At 36.7% G+C, this 20,296-nt stretch overlaps 1 protein-coding gene across 1 annotated transcript in view; it reads left to right on the top strand.

Moving 5' to 3' along the window:
• ATP2B1 (ATPase plasma membrane Ca2+ transporting 1) overlaps positions 1-20,296 on the top strand; it is a 133,709-nt gene that overhangs the window by 12,419 nt on the left and 100,994 nt on the right. Inside the window, exon 2 of the mRNA XM_039240225.1 lies at positions 19,160-19,358. The gene's annotated coding sequence lies outside the window, so the exon portion shown is untranslated. The remainder of the gene's footprint in view (positions 1-19,159; positions 19,359-20,296) is intronic.

Genomic DNA, 20,296 nt, shown 5'->3' on the forward strand with positions numbered 1-20,296 from the left:
AAAGTGCCATGAAAAATAGACCAGCTGTAAAACACAGTCCTGACTTTATCTTAGATAAAGAGAATTTAAAATTATTGAAGAAGGGGGATGCCTGGCTGGCTCAGTTCGTTAAGCATGACTTTGGCTTGGGTCATGATCTCATGGTTCGTGAGTTTGAGCCCCACATCAGGCTCTTTGCTTTGGATCTCCTGCCCTGCCCCCCCCCCCCATCTCTCTGCACCCTCCCCAGCTCATTCTCTGTCTCTCAAAATAAACAAGCTTTAAAAAAAATAATAAAATAATTGAATAAAGTGAATACCATTGTATTTACTTTCTACCTGCCAGATATTGTTCTATACACTTTACGAACATTAATCTGTTTAAATTCATGGGTTCTGTAGAATTTTGGGGTGAGATATTCACTACTGAAAATGGAAAAGGTTATTCATGGTTTTAAGGGAAAAGCCTAAAATATAATGACTTACTTTTTTTTTTTTTTTAACCAATTTAAGATATAACAACACTGATGATACGATGTTTGGGGAATATAGACCAATGTAAAAATCAGACAAACTTACTCATGATCCTACTTGTGTTTATTTTTCATCCTTTAAAAAATCTGTACACTTATTAACATGCTTGAGATAATGTAAGTATAATTGTATGCTTTTAAAAACTATAATATTTTTTATGTCATTAAATTTTTTTCATTAACATCATTTTAAAGACTGTAATATTCCATCCTATGGCTAATTTTCTCGTTATTGGATATTTGGATTTTGAGATTTTTCTCTTATGTTAAATAATTCTTCAACAAACACCTTTATTTATAGTTTATTTTCATCTGTGATTGTTTCCTGTGTAATTACTGGATTTAAAGGATTTTGGTAGTTTGCTATCTCTTCATTAAGATTTGTCTTCCAGACTCCTTTCTGTGAGGCTGGTTAGGTATTTGGGATTCTGTCTTTTCTCCCTATGTATACATTTTATGCCATTCTAGGTCCTTGCTTTACTTTATCAAGTTCTTACAGTACTTTTGAAGACTCATATTTTGTTGTTGTTTACATGTTTGTGATGTTCAGTTTGAAACAGGTCTGTTATTCTTACCATTGTTCACCCCTGGCATAGTGCCTTCTACCTGTAAGGTTCTTAATGACTCTTGAACAAGCTTCTTGTGTCTTGAGCATGAATCCACTGACATTCGTCTCCAGTAAAATGCTTGTTCGGTCTCTCCTTAGAAACCGTAATATGCTTGTGGTGAGAATTTATAACAAGGCACTGTTTCTTTAAAGTTCTGCTAAGTATGTCAGCTGAATGACACTCTTGAAGATGAGAAATATTTTGTTATAACTATGCTGTATAAGTTTAATTCTTTCTGAACAGTTCTACCATCCCTGCTCTTAAACAGTAGGATAGACTTTACTAAGTAGAATACTAAGAAGCCCATAGAAATGGGTGTAGCTTTCATTTCAAAATGCCAGTGACACATAAAGGTTTTTTAAAATGTTTCTTTATAGATTAATATATCTTTTTTTTAATAGAGGAGAAAACCATAAAAGTTTAACATTAAACTTTTAAGTGCAAATGTATGTTGAGTTAATTCTCATTAGTAGAGGTTGTGTACTGTTTAGAAAATAAAACTTTAGAATTTCAGGAAGGTGTCCTCGCAGTCTCTAGTAATGACATCGTATCTGGCTTTTCTTTCTCTTAATTCTCAAATCTTCAGTGGAAACTTTAAGATTTTGGATGGATATATTCCTTCAAAAAATATTTATGTGATCACTCTGCTAGACAGTAACAACTGTGACCTGCCAAGAAGAGACGCTGTTAAGCAGAGCTTTAAGTTTGCCTCATGCAGTGTCCAGTGTTGCTTCTCAGCTTCTTTTTTTATGCAGTGATTCATCAGGTGCTGTGTGCTTCCCGGGAACCAGTGTAAGTTGTGCACATTTCTCCTTCCTGGTCTTTGATCTCTTCCTATATTGAATGGGGATATATTGTTTCCAGCTCTTCTTATACAAAGAAGATAGACAGTTTGGACTTTGCTGTCAAGTTTTCAAACCTTAATAGTTTTGCTACCATCATTTGCTATTTTTAGAACTCTCGGTAGTGATCTCTGTCCTTCTGTCACTATTACTTTTGGAGGTTTTTTTTTGAGTTGTGCCGAGCTCTGCTTGTATTTCCACATACAGTCAAGTTATGGAGCCAGGCTATCAGTTCTGAGTTGTGTCCTAATCTTGGACTTGCCCTCACTGTCTCCATTCTTGACGGATATCTGAAGATTCAAATTGAATGTTTCGTGAAGGGAGGCTATATTAGTGAAGGTCTTGGTCCCTAAAGGAGGGAAAACTTTTTTTTTTGAGGAGATTTTTTTTGGCCATGCCTCTCCACTGTATTCAATACCAGGTGCCCTACAAGGCAGATGCTCCCAGGAGTTGAAAAGGAAGAAGTTTTGAGTGATTTTGGGCGTCTAAACATTATTTAGCTGAAAGCTGTAAATGTACACTAAGAATTTTGGAGTCCTCTCAAAAGTTGCTAGATTGTGGTGGTATTGAGAATTTTAAGGTGACAGCTACAGAAGTGGTAGAGGAAGGAGAATAGGACAGGTATGTAGTTGATTGTAACTTTTTAACATTTAGTAGCTTTATGTATGTGTGTATGTATATATATATATATATACATACACACATATATATGTATATATATGTTTAAGTCCTAAAGCCAGGTGTTATTTATTTCTCTTAAGTGCTATCTCTTAGTTATTTAGATAAGTTCTAGGTGTAAAACGATAAAATGTACCAAAATAACTCTATCATGGCATTCTGCAGTGTTGAGATCAGTGAATAATGGCGGTCTTGTGGAGTGCAGATCACTGGACTAATTGCTGTCTAGAATGCCTCTGATTTGGGAATGAATGAAAGAGGAAGGAGACCAGAAGAATAAGGAGAGGTGTAGGGTAATTTCCCTCCTAGCCCAAAGGCTATTATTTATCTGGCTTCCTGAACCATGTGAAACAAGTGGAGAACCAGGAAATTGGCTGGAAAGTCTTCTTAGAAGCCAGAAGTCCATGCATCAGAACTCTCAGTGCCTCACTTCAACTTTAGGCGTTAACTAGGTGTGTTTTCTAGCATTTTAAGTATATTCCTGTAACATTCTGATAACTGATTTCCCAGCACTCTGCAAATGGAAGCAAAATTGGAGAAACTGGAAAGGTTGTTCAGAGGCATGTGCAAGTATTACAGGGAAGAATTGAAAATTGACATTTGACAGTGGAAAAGGAGATTTTTTTTAAAACCAAAAATTAAAATTCACGAAACTTATGAAGAAACAGTCATGGAAAATTAGATTCAAAAACAATAGCTCTATACTGCTCTTCCCATCTGGACTAGTCATCTTTTAGGACTCCTCATGAAACTCCTTTGTGAAGCTGAAACCTTCTTAGCTTGTCTAGAAAATTAGATGCTTCTTTCTGGCACTCAATGAATTCACATGTGTCCAGTTAGACTCTGAGCCACCTGTGCTGCCCCATCTCTGCCATAACAGTGATCACCTTCAGTCATTCTAGCAGTCCTTACTGTCTAACCTGTTCATTATCCTGTGACATACTTTGCACATCACACCCTCCTTACCTGAATTCCTCACATTACAAAATACTGCTTTCCTTCGGGACACTCTTGAGTCGGGTTTTTGATGAAGCATTCCCTCAGCTTCCCTAGGCAAGGTCATTTTCATGTCTGCATTGCCATTACTTCGTATTAAGTGTGTGTTTCCTTGGGGCTCTTGGGTGGCTCCATCGGTTAAGGGTCCAACTTCGGCTCAGGTCATGATCTTGCAATTCATGGGTTCATGCCCCTTGTCGGGCTTCGGATTTTGTGTTTCCCTCTCTTCCCTTCCCCACTTTTATTCACTCACTCTCTCTGTCTCTCTCAAAAATAATTAAACATAAATATTTTTGTTTAAAAACGTGTTTCCTTGATTCTGAAACATCAGTTAGAAAATAAAATGATTTAATAGTAGCTGTAGGGAGTAAAATATATACACACAAACACTTTTACTAACTGATGGAAGCGTATTATAGGCTTATTCTGCTCTTTTCAATACAGAAAAGTTCTAGTTCATCCCTTTGCTGAGTTACAAGTCATATAAATCATTTTAGCCATTGATGAAGAGTAACAACATGGTAACATGTTGCTTTTTATAAACCTGTCTTCTATGATCTTAGCCTCCTTAATGTCTTTATAATTGATCTGTAACTTTGAAACTTAGTGAAGTATATAGATTTTGTTTGTATTTCCTACTGATTAAACTCAATGATACTTATTTATTTTTTTTAAGTTTATTTATTTTGAGAGCACGAGCAAGGGAGGGCCAGAGGAAGAGAGAGAGACAGAGAGAACCCCAAGCAGGCTTCACACTGTTAGCATGGAGCCTGACATAGGGCTTGATCTCTTGAACCCTAAGATCATGACCTGAGCTGAAATAGAATAAGATTTTTAACTGACTGAGCTACCCAAGCACCCCAAACTCAAGGTTTGTTTGTTTTAAAATTTTTTTAATGTTTATTTCTTGAGAGAGACAGAGTGTGAGTGAGGGAGAGGCAGAGAGAGAGGGAGACACAGAATCTGAAGTAGGCTCTAGGCTCTGAGCTGTCAGCACATGCGGGACTTGAACCCATGAACTATGAGATCATGACCTGAGCTGAAGTTGGATGCCTAACCAACTGAGCCACCCAGGTGCCCCTCAAGGTTATTTTTAATGGCCTTTATGTTTCTTATGTCTTTTTTTGGTCCTTAATATAATAGTAACTTGGAGTGCTAATTCATAAAAGAGAAACAGTAACTACCCTTTCTTAGTTTGATAATTGTGTGTGTGATTTTCCGAGAGGTGGCACATTCTGTTCCTTTTAACTGCTTTGCCTGATATGTGACAAGCAATCTGTGTAAAAACTAGCTTTTGGTTTCAGTGTAACTTTTTAATTAGAGATTTTTGAAACATATTTTAGAAAAGCAAAAATTAGGGATTCAAATTCCCACCAGTTCAACATGGAAAAGAGTCCAAGTATCTATTTCATGGGCCGAAAGTACTGGGAAGTGGAAAGAATAATTCCTGAAATATAGTTGAGTCAGAAAAATATATTTCTAAAATATTATTTATTATCTATATCTGTTTGTAAGTCAACAGATAGAGTTTTCAAGGGAATGAGGTCTAGGTTGGTTCATTCTCCAGGATCTAGCAAAGTACCTGGTACATCGTAGGTCTTTAAGAAATGAGTGGTATTCCTCAGTTATTACTTGCCAGTTTAATTATGTTTGACTTTTTCCAGTTGTCCAGGATAATTTTGTGGTATGTTGTTGGAAGATTTTATGTAAAATATTAAAATTTTTAAGACTAAGTTTCATCTTAGGACAAATACCCCATAACCTGATTTTGCTGAATAAAAAGTGCTTTTAATGTGAAGCGTATGAGCACCTAGTAACAGTCACAGACTTGAGACCCCACCGCATTAGTTAAAGAAAATGGATTTGGCTTAACTGGCTTTGTATTTGAGATCATGAGAATAAAGCATCTGATTTTTCCTTTATAGTTACAAGGAATTCTGTCAGAAATGTGTTGCATATAGCAGTTGATATCATTTATTCTATATATCAGCCCTCTAAGTAAGCTCATGGCTCCTTTCCATGTGGAAAGCTAGAGACATGAGTCAGTTTATCACCCCCCAATTGTTGATGGCAGAGAAGGCATGTGGGGGCCCACTGTACCTCCCTAGCCACCTGTTCTTTCTGCTTTAATACAGTTTGGGGCTGCTGACATGTTACCAAAAGTTTAAAGTGATGTCAGAAGGTACATTTTTCTTCTTGGAATTAAAATGTTCTTGGGTGAATCTTGTTGGAGGAAGTGCTTATTTATTCACCTAAGGCTTGATGAAAACTATGCAAGAGGCTAGGGATTTGGTTTATTCTTACTCTAAATATTGACTGCAAAAAGCCGAATTTAAATTTAGCTCTGCTTTGTTATGGGAAGATGGTGTCGCAATTTAAAGTGACAAACAATGAATACTTGATATTATCCTGATCTTTTTTTTTTAATGTTTTGTTCAATTTTTGAGAGACAGAGACAGAGTGTGAGTGGGGGAGGGGCAGAGAGAGAGGGAAACACAGAATCCAAAGCAGGCTCCAGGCTCTGAACTGTCAGCACAGAGCCCAGCATGGTGCTCAAACTCACAAGTGGTGAGATCATGACCTGAGCTGAAGTTGGATGCTTAACCAACTGAGCCACCCAGGCGCCCTGTTATTATCCTAATCTTCATGGGAGAACGTATGCTACCAGCAGTAGTAGGAAGAAATAGTAATTGTCAATGAATTGTGATATTTCTGAGACTAGGGGAAAAAAGTTAAGGTCTGTAGTAGAAAAACATTACATGCAGGATACAAGAAAGTACAGAGGTTAAAAGTAATAAGTTATAAATGGTAAATTACATGTTTATTAGTTTTTTTTTAAAGCATAATAATTCTGTTGAATTTATCTCACAAATTTGAACAACAGATTTGGATTTAGGATGTTGACATTCTGAATCCACAGTGGAAGTTCCATGTTACAGAATTATGTTTCATGGACACTTGCCTTGGAAAAACAAGTTTCTGTGATACAATTATTTAACATATAGTGTGTGAGCCATCCACCTTTTTTAAAAGTTTGTTTATTTTGGGAGACAGAGATTGAGTGCAGGAGCAGGGGAGGGGCAGAGAGAGGGAGAGCGAGAATCCCAAGTAGGCTCCTCAGAGTCAGCACAGAGCCCAGTGCAGGACTTGAACTTATGAACTGTCATGATTAGAGCTGAAAGCAAGAGTCAGATGCTTGCCAACTGAGCCACCCAGGAGCCCTGAGCCGTCTACCTTATTAATGAAACTTGTTTACAAAATTATTCTTGATGATAGATCTTTTTTTGTTTTTTTTTTAATGAAGATCTGCCATTGAGGATATATTTTTTAAGTTTATTTATTTTGGGAGAGTGCACGCTCAAGTGGGGAAAGGAGCAGAGAGAGAGAGAGAGAGAGAGAGAGAGAGAATCTCAAGCAGGCTTCCTGCTGTGAGTGCAGAGCACTCTGTGGGGCTAAATCCCACTAACCGTAAGATCCTGATGAGAGCTGAAACCAAGGGTCTGACACTTAAACAACTGAGCCATCCAAGTGCCCTAAAGATATTTTCTTTAAAAAGTGACCTTAGTAAAATTTGTAGAGGAAGTTTCAAAATAAGCATGCTTGAAATGTTTTTAGCATTGGGAGCCTTCTTTAGAATGAGATAAGGTTATTAATTCTTGGTACAAAAATAAATATTTTTAGGCTATATGTTTTCTAATATGTATTTTTTTTTTTTACAAATAGTTTATTGTCAAATTAGTTTCCACATAACACACAGTGCTCATCCCCACTTCTAATATGTATTTTGTATCAGTCATTATTTTATAGGTATGTTGAATAGTAAGCAGCATCTAGGTCAGAGTTTGGATTTATTAGATGCACAGTAAATGCTTAAGAAAATAAATCCAAGTATTAGGAAAACTCATAACTAGAATATCTATCCAATTTATGCTTAAACAATAGAAAGTCAATATGAATTTAATTCAAAATGTGAATTTCAGGTTTGTCATAGGATCAGTATGAATTCACTGCATACTACCACAACTCCTATACTTATATCATTCTGCAGTGACATTTAATATTAGAAAACACTTGCTTAAGTTCTATATACATAACACTGTGTGTACTGTACATGAGAGTAAGGGTAGGAGATGAAGGGGAGGATCAAAGGAAGTATCTCCTTAACTGGTTTATGGAAAGTTAAGTAAGATAGATGAATTTAAGTACTAATATAGCAGAGTAAAGAATAGGTGAGGATTAAATTTATGTTGTGCCATGCATAGTATTCGAGTTTCCCTATTGGTTAGAGCAGGTAGTCTATATTGTGTATAAATGGAAATTTATTGTCTTCCCATTTATTTATTGTAAATAGTGTTGCTAAATGAGTAAGACTTCAAATTTAATGCTTTCATGAATATGAATAGTTCAGAGTTCGACCTCTGACTTTTAATCCTTGTAGGTCCTTTCTCTGATCTGCAGTTTGTAATATTTGTGCAAAAACTCATGTCAGTCTCCAGATACTTTATAAGCTAAAAGATTTGTGCAACTGATAGGCTTTAACTGTTCTTTTGTAGCTCATTCAGTTATCCACAGTAATGAAAAATAACATAAAATGGGGCCTCAGTGGTTGAATGAAAGAAAGTGCTGGAAGTTCATCATCTGATAGAATAAACAGACAAAAATGACCTTGACTCAAGGCTTCATCTCTTTTAGTTAGATGCTTGCTAAAGATTTTGATCTGGAATGATATCTGATTGATAAGAAGGTAGGTGCCTTTGGGGACTTACATAGAATCTTAATTGGTCAGCAGTATGGTCCTCATTTTAAACATCTGCCTTAGTATTCTGCATATGACTAAATTGATGGAAAGAGTGATCTTGCATGCACTGTATGAGTTTTGCCTCCTTATTTTGACATCTTTCAGTGGCTTCCTGTTCTGTAAAACATGTTTGGTTTTGTTTAAACATGATAAAGCAAATATTATTGTAACTTGTAAAATCTAGCAACTGAAATTGCTGGGTAACATTTATTTCAATCCTTTGTTGAACCTATCCCCCAAATATTAGTATTTTTCTGTCTTAGCAGATAGAGTGTATGGGATAAAACTTAAATTTTTTTTTATTCGAGTGCTCCAGTTTTATAATTTTAACCATCAGTTCTTCATCAGATCATGTATGGTAAGAGGAAAAATGAGTAAATTTGTGCTTTTCCAAGAACATTAGGAATGTATTTGTAATTAAATACATTCTAATTAAGTTCTAATTAATGAGAGCTTTATACATTTTAAAATGACGTTTTGTGTGGTAGTGTCTTTAGGAAAATGATGTTATCAGTGTTACTTAGGTGAAAAAGGGACTGGATGATTAGATTGACCATTGTCTTGACATCACTGCCTAATATGTTCACAGAGGCTAATTTGTATTTGTAGAAAACATAAGTAACCCCAAGCGATATAATGTTAAAGTAATTATGGGTATATGGTAGAGACAGGATTATATTTCTATTTGGATACCCAGTTGTTTCCTCAGTATATATGGCACTACTGTAGTGGCACTTACTGTCAGTGTAGCTAATGTAAGTTTGCTACATGCATCTGTGCGCTCAAACACACATCACACATTGGAGACATGAAACCCTTCTAGGTCACATAGTTTCACATTGGGATTGAGCACAGATATGCTGTGTACCAATGCAGGCATAGCAAAGCATGTAGAAATGGCCTGTATCTAGCTTGAGTGTTCTTAGGCTGGTTAGATGGTTTATGAATGTAATAAGTTGGCTAAGGTTCATTTTTACATGTCAGTAGTTCTTTAAAAAAGAATATATTTAATGTAGAACCACTTTTTAAGATTATTTGGAAGGTTTTATTATGTGTTCCATTACATTGGATACAAGGGGAAATACAGTTGTGATTTTTATATCCTTAACTGCAGACTAAAATAAGAGTGTGCTCTTAAGCATGTTAGTTATTTGGCATTCTTGTAGAAGGGGAAACAAGAGTTGGAGAAAGGGGTCTAGTAAAAAGTTGACCAAAGTCAAAGTCGGCTGAATTGTAGATAATGGAAGCAGCACCATTTTGTACTTGGAAGTCAACTTCTAACAGCTTAAGCTGGATATGCTTCTAGTTTATCTTCTCAGGGGAGTTTGGGTATAAAATAATCCTTATCATCTAAAAAGGGTGAAAGATTGACTTGAAAAACAAGTTTCACAGATGCTTAAGGGAATTTCAGAGAGTTGTTTTTTTTTCCTAACAGTGGCCAGTGTTTTCAGTCCAAACCTAGAGAGAAAAAGCATTAAAATTAAATATTGCTTGAGGTAAAGGGGAATATATTAGTCTGCTAGGGTTGCTATAACAAAATGCTACAGGCTGGAAGAGTTAAAAACCAGACATTTTTCCCTCACATTTCTGGATGCTGGAAGTCCAGGATGAAGATGTTGGAGGTTGGGTTTTCTCCTGAGGCCTCTACACTTGGCTTGTAGATAGTGGACTTGCTGGGTGCTCATGTTGCTTTTTCTCTGTGCTTACATCCTGAATGTCTGTTCCTCTTATAAGGACAAGAGTCCTATTGGAATAGGTTCCCATCTTTATGACCTCATTTAACCTTAATTACATCTTTAAAAATCCTGTCTCCTAAGACTGTCACATTGGGAGTTTAGTGCTTTAACATAATGAATTTTGAGGAGGCATAATTCAGTCCATAACAGGGAACACACATTTACAGAAAAGTGTAATTTTAGTCAAAGAGCACGTAGTTGTCAGACTATAGCATGCATAGGAGTCACCTGGAAAGCCTGTTAAAACACGTTGCTGGGCCTCACCCCCAGGGTTTCTGATTTAATAGGTCTGGAGTGGGTATGAGAATTTGCATCTCTCTCTCTCTGTCTCTGTCTCTCTCTCTAAATATTTATTTATTTTGAGAGAGAGAGAGTACATGCACAAGCTTGAGCAGAGGAGGGGCAGAAAGAGAGAATCCCAAGCAGGCTCTGCACTGTCAGCTTGACCCTATGAACCATGAGATCATTAATTGAGCCACAATCAAGAATTGGACTATTAACCCACTGGGCCACCCTGGTGCCCTTATCCATTCCATTTTTTGGTCTCTGTTTCCACAATGAGAACAGTAGCTTTCAATATGAACACTTTGCTCAGTCCTACAGTACACAGGATACAGTTTGAGAACTTATGTATTCATGTCACTTTCATAAGTAAAGGTATTAAGAGAAGTTTAGGATTTGTTTGTACTCCCTTTTCCCTCCAGACACTAAGGCTGTACAGTGAAACCATGTCAGAAAACTATTTGCATTGGATTCTCCCCTACCCCCTTCAGTGTGGCCAACTTACTCATTTGAGATGCAGTAGGTTTCTCCTTTACTTATGTGGTATTCAGTTTTAGCTCCTCCCCCCAACCCTTTTTGTTTTAATTTTATATCTTGAATATGTAGAACATTAGTGTGCTTCCAAAAGTCAAAGCTACACATAAAAAAAGTATACTCAGAATTGTCCATCATTTCTTTGTTTTCAACACTCCCACTCCTGCTCTTTTTGCAAGTAACCAGTTTTCTTGTTTTTTGGTTTATTCTTTCTGTGTTTCTTTTCCCCCAAATAAACAGACTTATGTTTTTTGTTTTTTTTTTTAATATTCATTTTGAGAGAGTCTGTGTGCAAGCAGGGTAGGGGCAGAGAGAAAGGGAGAGAGAATCTTAAGCAGGCTCCACATCCAGCATAGAATCTTACACGGGCTTATCCCACCGCTGTGAGATCATGATCTGAGCCAAAATCAAGAGTTGGAGACTTACGGGACTGAGCCCGTAAGTGCCCTGATGTGTGTTTTCTTACTTTTTCTTTCTTAATATGTGGTGTATGTTTTGCGCTCTGCTTTTTTTTTTCCCCTGCTTCGAATATTCCACAGATCCCTTCATCGTGGGTTGCAGAAATCTTCATATTCCTTTTTTTTATAGCTGCATGGTATTCTGCTCTATGTGCTATTCTTTATGCAACCACTGTCTTGTGTTTGAACATTAGGTAGTTTCCAGCATTTTGAAGTTATAAATAATGCTGCAGTGAATAGTTTTGTGCATATGTATTTTCATATTGTTAAGATAGATCTTCAAAGTAAATTCTTGGAGGCAAGATTGCTGAGATGGAGGATAAATTTATTAACTATTACCAGATTTCGTTCCATAGGGATATGCTGTGTTCTGGTTATTTATTACTGTTGGACCTGCACTAAACTTAATTGTATAGAGCATTCCTTTTATTGTACTCCTAGATTCTAGATGCAACATTTGGGTAGGGGAGAGCAGAGCATCTTGTCTCTGCCTCATGGAGTCTGGAGCTTCCACTGGGAGATCTTACATCACTGGGAAATAGGGACTACAGTTACATGGCAGCTCCTTCCGTCACCAGCACTGAGACAACTGAGGCTGGCCTCGTTCAGACTGTCAACCTGAATGTGTACATGTGGTCTCTCAGTGCAGCTTTAGCTTCTTCACAGGATTGACAGCCTGAATTCCGAGAGGGCATGTCAGGAGAGTGAGTATTCCCAGAAAGCCACAGGATATACAACCTTTTGTGACTTCGCTTTTACTTCCGTGATGTTGCTTTGTTGGTAGTCGACTGAGGGAAGCAGTTCCAAAGTCTGCCCTGTTCAAGGGTAGGAACATAGACCCCATTTCTCCATGGGACTAGTGTCAGAAACTTGCAGCCGTGTTTTAGAACTGCCACATGACGTTTTGTACACACTGCTGGCGAATTCATTGTTTCCCCAAAGCCTCAATTAAATAGTATTTTTTCCAGCTTTTGAATTTGTATTAATATGTTCGGTAAGAGATGGTATTTCACTGTAGTTTTATTTTGTATTTCTAAGTGACATTTCCCTGTCTTTAAAGGGCTGTTTTTTATATTTTTGTGAATTCTCTGTGACTTTTACTCTTTTTTTTTTTAAAGTAGGCTTCGTGCCCAGCATTGTAGCCCAATGTGAGGCTTGAGATCAAGAGTTGGATGCTTAACCGAATGACTGAGCTACCCAGGCACTCCTGCTCATTTTTCTATAGCAATTTTTTTTCATCAACTTAAAACATTTCTTTTAATATATTAGGGAAAATAGCCCTTTTTCTGCATATTTATTATTTGTGTCTTGACTTTGCTTAAGTTGTGTTTTGCCACGTAAAAGTTTAGTTTAATGCCTCTGAATTTTAAGTCATAGTAGGAAAACTTTTCCTTACATTCCAGTTATGGAGGAATTCACTTATGTTTTCTTTTGGTTTTTGTATAGTTTTATGTCTTTGATCCATTTGGAATTTATTTCATACAGTATAAGGGATGGATAGATCTAATTTTATTTATGTCTAAATAACTATCCACTTGTCCCAACTCAATTTATGAAAAAGCTCATTTTGGCTTTCCCTCCCTGTCAAGTAATGTGAGTTACCACCGTTACTATATACTCATTTCAGTATATAGTTAGGCCTTATTCTGGACTTTCTATTCTAGTTCTTTGGGCTTTTCATGTATTAGTACCACACTGTTATATTCATAGAAGCTCTGCAGTACGTCTTAATATCAAGTAGAGCTAATCTTCCCATCATAGTTCTTCCTTTGTTGTGGTTTTCTGGCTATTCTTTTGTGTTTATTTTTCCATATAAACTTTAGCATTAGTTTGTCTGGTTCCAGGAAAAAAGCTTGCTATATTTATTTGGATTGCATTACATTTACAAATTGATGTCAGGAATACTGGCATCCTGATGATGTGGAGATGCCCTAATCATGAATAAGAGATCTCTCTCTAGTTCAGCTCTACACTGTTGTCTTTCAGGAGTGTTTTACAGGATTTTTTAAAATGTAGATTTTGAACATTTCTTAAGTTTATTCATAAGTATTTTTGATCTTTTTTGGTTGCTATTATAATGAGGTTTTCAGTAGATCTTCTAATTGGTTATTAGTTTATATAGGGAGGGCACTTATTCATTTGTTTCCTTGTTAAGTTAGTTTTCTTTTTTTTTTATTTTTTAATGTTTTTTATTTATTTCTGAGAGAGAGAGAGAGAGAGAGAGCGTGTGCGCGCGTAAGCAGGGGAGGGTCAGAGAGAGAGGGAGACACAGAATCTGAAACAGTCCAGGCCCTGAGCTAGCTGTCAGCACGGAGCCCGATGCGGGGCTCGAACCCACGAACCGTGAGATCATGACCTGAGCCGAAGTCGGACACTTAACCAACTGAGCCACCCAGAGACCCCTTGTTAAATTAGTTTTCATTGATTCTCTTACTTCTGGAGTCTAGGGTCTTACAGAGATATTACCATATCTGTCTAGATATGTCATCTAGACAGATTGTTTTATTTTTATTTTCCATTTCTTTGGTTGTTTTGTCTAATTCATTAACTAATGCCTTCAGAATAATGGTAAATAGTAATGGATGTAGTGGGCGTTTATTTTTGACCTTTATATTTAATGCCTCTATTTTTTTGAAAAATTTTCAGCACAAAGTTGTTTCCTTTTTTGTCACTTTAGTATATTTGTGCAGTCTTTTTACTTTGTCAGCATGTATAACATGTACATTCTGTTATTGTAACCATGTTCTTACCACTTTTATTCTACAGTTAGTGAAGTCATTGAATGCTCACCATTAGTCCTTTTGCTTAAAGCTTCCCCGGTTAGTTCTTGGATGAAGTTCACCTTCTAGTAAATTCTTTAATAAGGGCATGTGTATATAGTATTCTCCTGAGTTCTTTTGCATTTAAAATGGTTTTTTTCTTTAGACTAATTTTTGAAGGAAAGCTTGGCTTCCACATTAAGTTTTTTGAAAATACTTAATTCACAGTTATCTTTATTTTTTGTATGTTGTTTTTGAAGTCTGGTTTTATTGCTTCTTAATTTGGTCTTTACCCCCTCTGAGGATTTATAAAGCTTATTTATTTTGAGAGAGAATGCATGTGTTCAAGAGCAGAGGAGGGGAGGAGGGTGGGAATCACAAGAAGGCTCTGCACTGTCTGCATGGGGCCTGATGCAGAGCTCGATCCCACGGTGAGATCATGACCTGAGCCAAAATTAAGAGTTGGACACTTAATCAGCTGAACCACCCAGGTGCCCCTAAACTTGAGTATTTTGACCAGGATATGACTTGAAGTAGGTTATTCTGGATCAGATTTCTCAGGTATACATTGAACCCTTTGTGTATGTGGATTTTTCTTATATCTGTCAAGTGTATTTTTTTTAATTATAATTTTAAATATTAATTCTCCATTGGTTTCTTAAATGACTCCAGTTATACAATGTTGGATCTCTTGTATGTATTTCATTTCAGACACTTTCTTTTGACCCTATTTACTCCATCTCATTTTTTATTCTATTATTTTTTCCTGCCTTTCTTCAATGTCTCTTATTAGATTTTCATTCAAATCCATTCTTCCTTGTACATTTTTGTAATTTACTCTTAATTTCAGAAATGTGCCCCATTTTTTCTTATTCCTTCTCTAAGGTTGATCAATTTACATTGCATTTCTTACTGGAGGTTTGTTGCATTTCTGTTTTTAGTTTTTGGATTTTTGCTTCTGGGTAATATTTGTTTTTAATATCTCCAAATACTTGCTTGAGGGTATTTAACTCATCTTGAGGTATTGCTTTACAATTTTTAATGTTTCATAGTTTTTTGTTGTGTGTTATTGTTGTTTTACGGGGAGAATGTTTGTCAGCTGAAATGTTGGAATTGGTTTGATTTCCCCCCTCCCCCTATTCCTAAGCATTTTGTAGAGGAGGTTCTTAGTTCATAAATGCCTTCAGTCAAATTAGTGAAGTACTTTTTTTTTTTTTAATGAATGATAGCAGTCATGAAGAGATCAGGTGGGCATTTGTATGGCTTTTTCTCTGGTTTCTGGAGAATGCTTAATTTTTCTTTCTTTTCCTTCACTGCCATATCTCCATGAAGCACCTCCCTTCTCTGTTTTATCTGCTTCTTCCCCAGAAGCACTGCTTGCTAGAGCCTGCAGTTCCATTGCTGGTCTCATTCAGTCTCCTGTGAGGCTGAAGATATTAACTACCAAATTCCATTGTTGAATGTCACTTGATTATGAACTTTCTTTTTCTTTGGGTGATTTTTTTCTGTGCTTCATCTGTATCCTCTGTTCCCTTCTGTTTTCCATGGAGTCCCTTAAGCAGCTTCTCTCCTTGTTCATTGTAGCCATAGGTTTGCAAAGTGGTGGGAGTGCTGTTGAATTTGGTGCTTATTTCTTTACTTTGTAAAGTATTCTGTCTCCTCATAATGCTGGAGGTCATGTGTGGTTTTCTTTGCATTCTGATTTTGTATTTTTTTGGGGGGGGAGGAGTCAGATTCAGGCTGCTACCATTATCCTCCTGACTCAGACGTTCTAGAGGAGGTTTTTAAAATTAAGATTCTTGGATCCTTAGTCCTGGAGACTCTAATTCTCTTGGTGTGGAATGAGGCCTAGGGCTCTGTATTTATTTTGAAGCTCTTTAGGTTATTTGGGTACAGAGCTAGTTTTGGGAACTGCTTGCCTGAGATCAGCAAATGTGTTCTGTAAAGGGTCAAATGTTAAATATTTTAGACTTTTGAAAGCATGACCAGTCTTTATGGCATATTCTTCTTCTTTTTTTTTAAACCCTTTAAAACTATTTAAAAAAAATATCATTCTTAGCCTTAGGCCTTGCAAACACAGACTGTGGGCAATTTAGGCTAACCCCCATTTAAGAACATCTTCAAATGCCTTTTTCTGAACTTGTCTTGAAAGTTAGTGTATGTTTATTTTTTTCGTAGAGCCTGAAACAAGGAGTGTTTTTCATGCTGTAAGCAGCTTTGGATCTACTCAGGAGTGTAAAACCAAGATAGGTGTTGAGGTGCAAACTTTCATGTGGAAGCAGCAATATGAACTGGGAAATGTAAATCTAGGTGTCACTGGGTAACTGCTTCAACAACGAGATAACTTTATGTAATCCCTATAAAACACCACTTTGACAAAATACTGCCTTTTCATAGGTGCCTAGTGTATTGACCGCCACAGTGTGTGTAAATATGGGAATGAGGGGCCTTGAAGAATATGTAAATTGAAAATATTCTTCCAGACTTATTTAAATTTTAAGAATTTATACCAAAATTATTTTGGCTTTTTGCACAGCTGATACTGAGCTTTTCTGGCAGTACACAGGTTCAGTTGCTTCTTAAGGCATGTTTTGATTTGTGTTAGTGAGACAGACGCGAAACAGCTCCCTATTTCCCATGACCAGAGGGCATGTTCTTAGTCTTAAAGCTGTTATCATATTGTCTAAATGCATTGGAGAAGGCACATGAAATCCTATCGTACGGATGATCATCTTTACCACTTCTGATTCCCCAGCAGTACTTTCACAGTGTTAAGATTCACTTAAGGACCAAAGCTATCATTCTAGAAAGGTAAATAACGTGAAAAACAGCATAGAGTAAGTAAGGCTTAATTAGCAGTCTCATTACTGTTGAGCCATTTCTGAATGTCATTCACTGACAGGTTCTTTTTCTGTTCACTGGAAGAAAACATGAAATGGAGGTCAAATGGCCACTTTTTTTAAAAAATGGCTTTTTTAAACCTTGAGTCACATTACTTAATCTTTCTGTATTCCACAAAAGGGTTGATTTCCATTGTAGAATCACTTTGGTTTGAAATATGGGGTTTAAAAAAGAGACACTCTGTTAGTCACCTTTATTTTTTATCACAAGTCACTCTGTTTATCTGCATTATTATACATCAGTGTCTAAAAGTCTCTCACAAACTTTCACTTTGTGCAGGAAGGCGGGCCAGTTAGTAGGTTAGTAATTTTGCCTGATGTAATGTCTTGACTTCTCCACTGGTTATTTTTGAAGTTTATTTATTTATTTTGGGGGGCTTGGTGGGGGAGGGAGGAGTAGGGAGAGGGAGAGAGAATCCCAAGTGGGCTCCGTACTGTCAGCACAGAGTCCTACCTGGGCTCGAACTCATGAACTGGCTCATGAACTGTGAGATCATAACGAACCAAAATCAATAGTCAGATGCTCAACTGACTGAGCCACCCAGGCATCCGGACTCCTCCATGTTATAATTTTCATTTCTTTACCTAACAAGAAAATGGACAGAAGTAGTTTTGTTCCTTCTCCCTGCACCATAGTCCGTTTTTCCTTTTTCATAGATGGAAGAGTAATCTCAAAGCATAAATCAGACACATTGTAATTAATAATCAAACTCTGTCATGGCCTGCAGAGCCCTCAGTCAGTATCTGGCCCTTTTCAACTCTCCCAGCTTACCTGCCATGGTTCTCTGCTTCATACTCTGTGCACAAGTTGCATTGGGCTTCTATCTCTTTTTGGACATTTCAATCTTGTTTCAACCTGTTCCTTCCTGTTCGCTATACCAATGATGTTCTTCCCCCACATTGAATTGAAGCTACTTCCTTGTCATTGTTGAGGACACTCTCAAATACTGTTTGTTATCCATGCTAAAATAGTCCCCTATCTTGCACACTGTCCTTCTTTCAGGTATTTATCATTTTTATGAAACAAAGGAGACAGATAATTGCTAGAATTCAAGAGTCATTAGGGCATGAAATGATCATGTTCACCACTGAGTTCTGGGTTCCTAAAATATTGCTTGCACATAGTAAACACTCATTCTGAGGAATGAATAAAAATTTGTACCAGTCTCTATGATTTTTATTTCAATTATAATCTCTTTCATTAGTGGTATGAACAGTGGTATAACTCCCCCACCCTACTCTGCTTCTCTCAGTATTTGTTAAGGGCTAGTTCAGCTGAGCTTGGAAATGTACATACTTAATACTCTGTCTCTGATCCATGGGTTGTAGAAGTAAAGTTTTTTAAAAAGAAGAACATTTCAGCTTTAAGGAAAAGTACATTAATAGTGTCTTATAACTAGGAAAGTTGTCTATCAGTTACCTTTTAAAAATTTTTTAACATTCAGTTCTGTGAATTAGATAATGAAGAATTGCATCTACCTATACTTTTAACTGCCAGAAAACATGAAAATGGTGTGTGTGTGTTTGTTTTTCATAGGAGAATGGTTTGTGTGCTTTCCTGTAAGAATGTCTGAATTTAGATTTCTGTAGAAGTGACTTGACCATTGACCCACGCAAAGGGAACTCTTCAAATACTGCTTTCAGTCTTGCACTGAACCCCCAAGCCCCATGAATATATAATCAGGTGTTCTAAGACTGGCTATTTCCTCGGTCTCAAAGACCTATTCAGCCAAATAATGCTTTTCCTTAATTTATTTCTTCAGGAAACTTTGAAGATCCACTGCTGCCTTCCCTTTTTATTTAATACAATGGTAACCAGGCAGGGTTAGGTTTGATTTGTAGTGATTTTTTTAAAGCTATCTCTATTTTGTAATTTTATATGGCTTTTCTTCCTCTTAGAAATCTTAATGCAGCATTTAACATTTACACAGTTTCACCTTGTTTCCCTTTTTGTCCCACCTATCAAACGCGTATCAAACGCGTAGTCTGCCATCTAGTATATGAAATCTCTTCTAGTTGTGGCATTTGAAAATCGTGTCTTTTATGTTTTCATTTAGGTTTTTGATGGAAAAACACTGAACAGGATGAACATATAATTTAATTGATAGTCTTCTGCTGGTGAAATTATGAATAGCCACATCTGATTTTATGATACTATAGAGAAGAAGACATGAACACTGGTACAGCTTGGTACCAGGAGAAATAAGCAAGTACAGAAAGAATTGAAGGAACCACTTCATGTATTTTCAAGGAAGTGTAAGTAGTATTCCTTCCAGTACAGTTTTCCTCTGAAGATAGTAGAGGAAGTGCATTTGTTCTGTGGCATTTTAAGTCTTAAAATGAGTAAACCGTGAGTTTCATTAGAAGCTTAGTCCTGTGTTCTTCCATTTAAAGTATGGTGAATCAGATATTGTCATTAGTGAGCTAGGAGGAGAATATTTGAAGGACAAATTAATCTCAGTTGGAAACTATTTCTTAAAATGTTCATTAGTGTGCCAGAAAGATTTGGGGAGGGTATAATCACTGCCTCCCACTTCCTAGCACACAATTGAAATTAAACTCCTGTGGATAAATCACTCAAAACAGCTGGGCTCTGCATAGGAGTACCTCAAAAGCTGGGCCCTGAATCCATGAAAAATACAAGGTGTTTAATATCCTGCAGGGTCTGTATTCAGTATCATTTGGCATTGATAAAGCAAGCTTCTATCTGCTGGTTCTTTTACTGCTTTCTTTGCACTATTGGGTATATGAAGTAGTTGTTAACTGTTCCAAATTGTGCAGTACTTTTCAGACTAGTGTTGTGGTTGGGGTTTTGGGGGGTGTGTGTGTGTCAGTGAGTGAGTGATGGTAGTGGTGGTGGGTTTTGGCTTGCAGAGGGTTACTTCTGAATATTTTTTTGATCCATAATGGATACTAGTTCCCATGGAGTTTTCTTCTAAGGAGAGAACATGATTTAGAACTGTAGAAAAACAAAAGCAAGACTTTGTGTTCTCTAATAATAATAATAATAATAATAATTAAAAATGACTGCTTTGTAAATCTGGGAATTACAGTTGTTTTAAAAATGTGAATTTAGAAGGATAATTACTTTAAAATGTGGGAGCCAGAAAATTATATGTCAGTGTGGCAAAAGGCGTAAAATAAGCTGCATCTGTTTGGCACGTTGGTACCTTTGGTTAAATAAAAGTGGTGTC

The sequence above is a fragment of the Hyaena hyaena genome, unplaced genomic scaffold (genome assembly GCF_003009895.1).
Source record: "Hyaena hyaena isolate Hyena2069 unplaced genomic scaffold, ASM300989v1 scaffold_170, whole genome shotgun sequence".
Taxonomy (NCBI): Eukaryota; Metazoa; Chordata; class Mammalia; order Carnivora; family Hyaenidae; genus Hyaena; species Hyaena hyaena.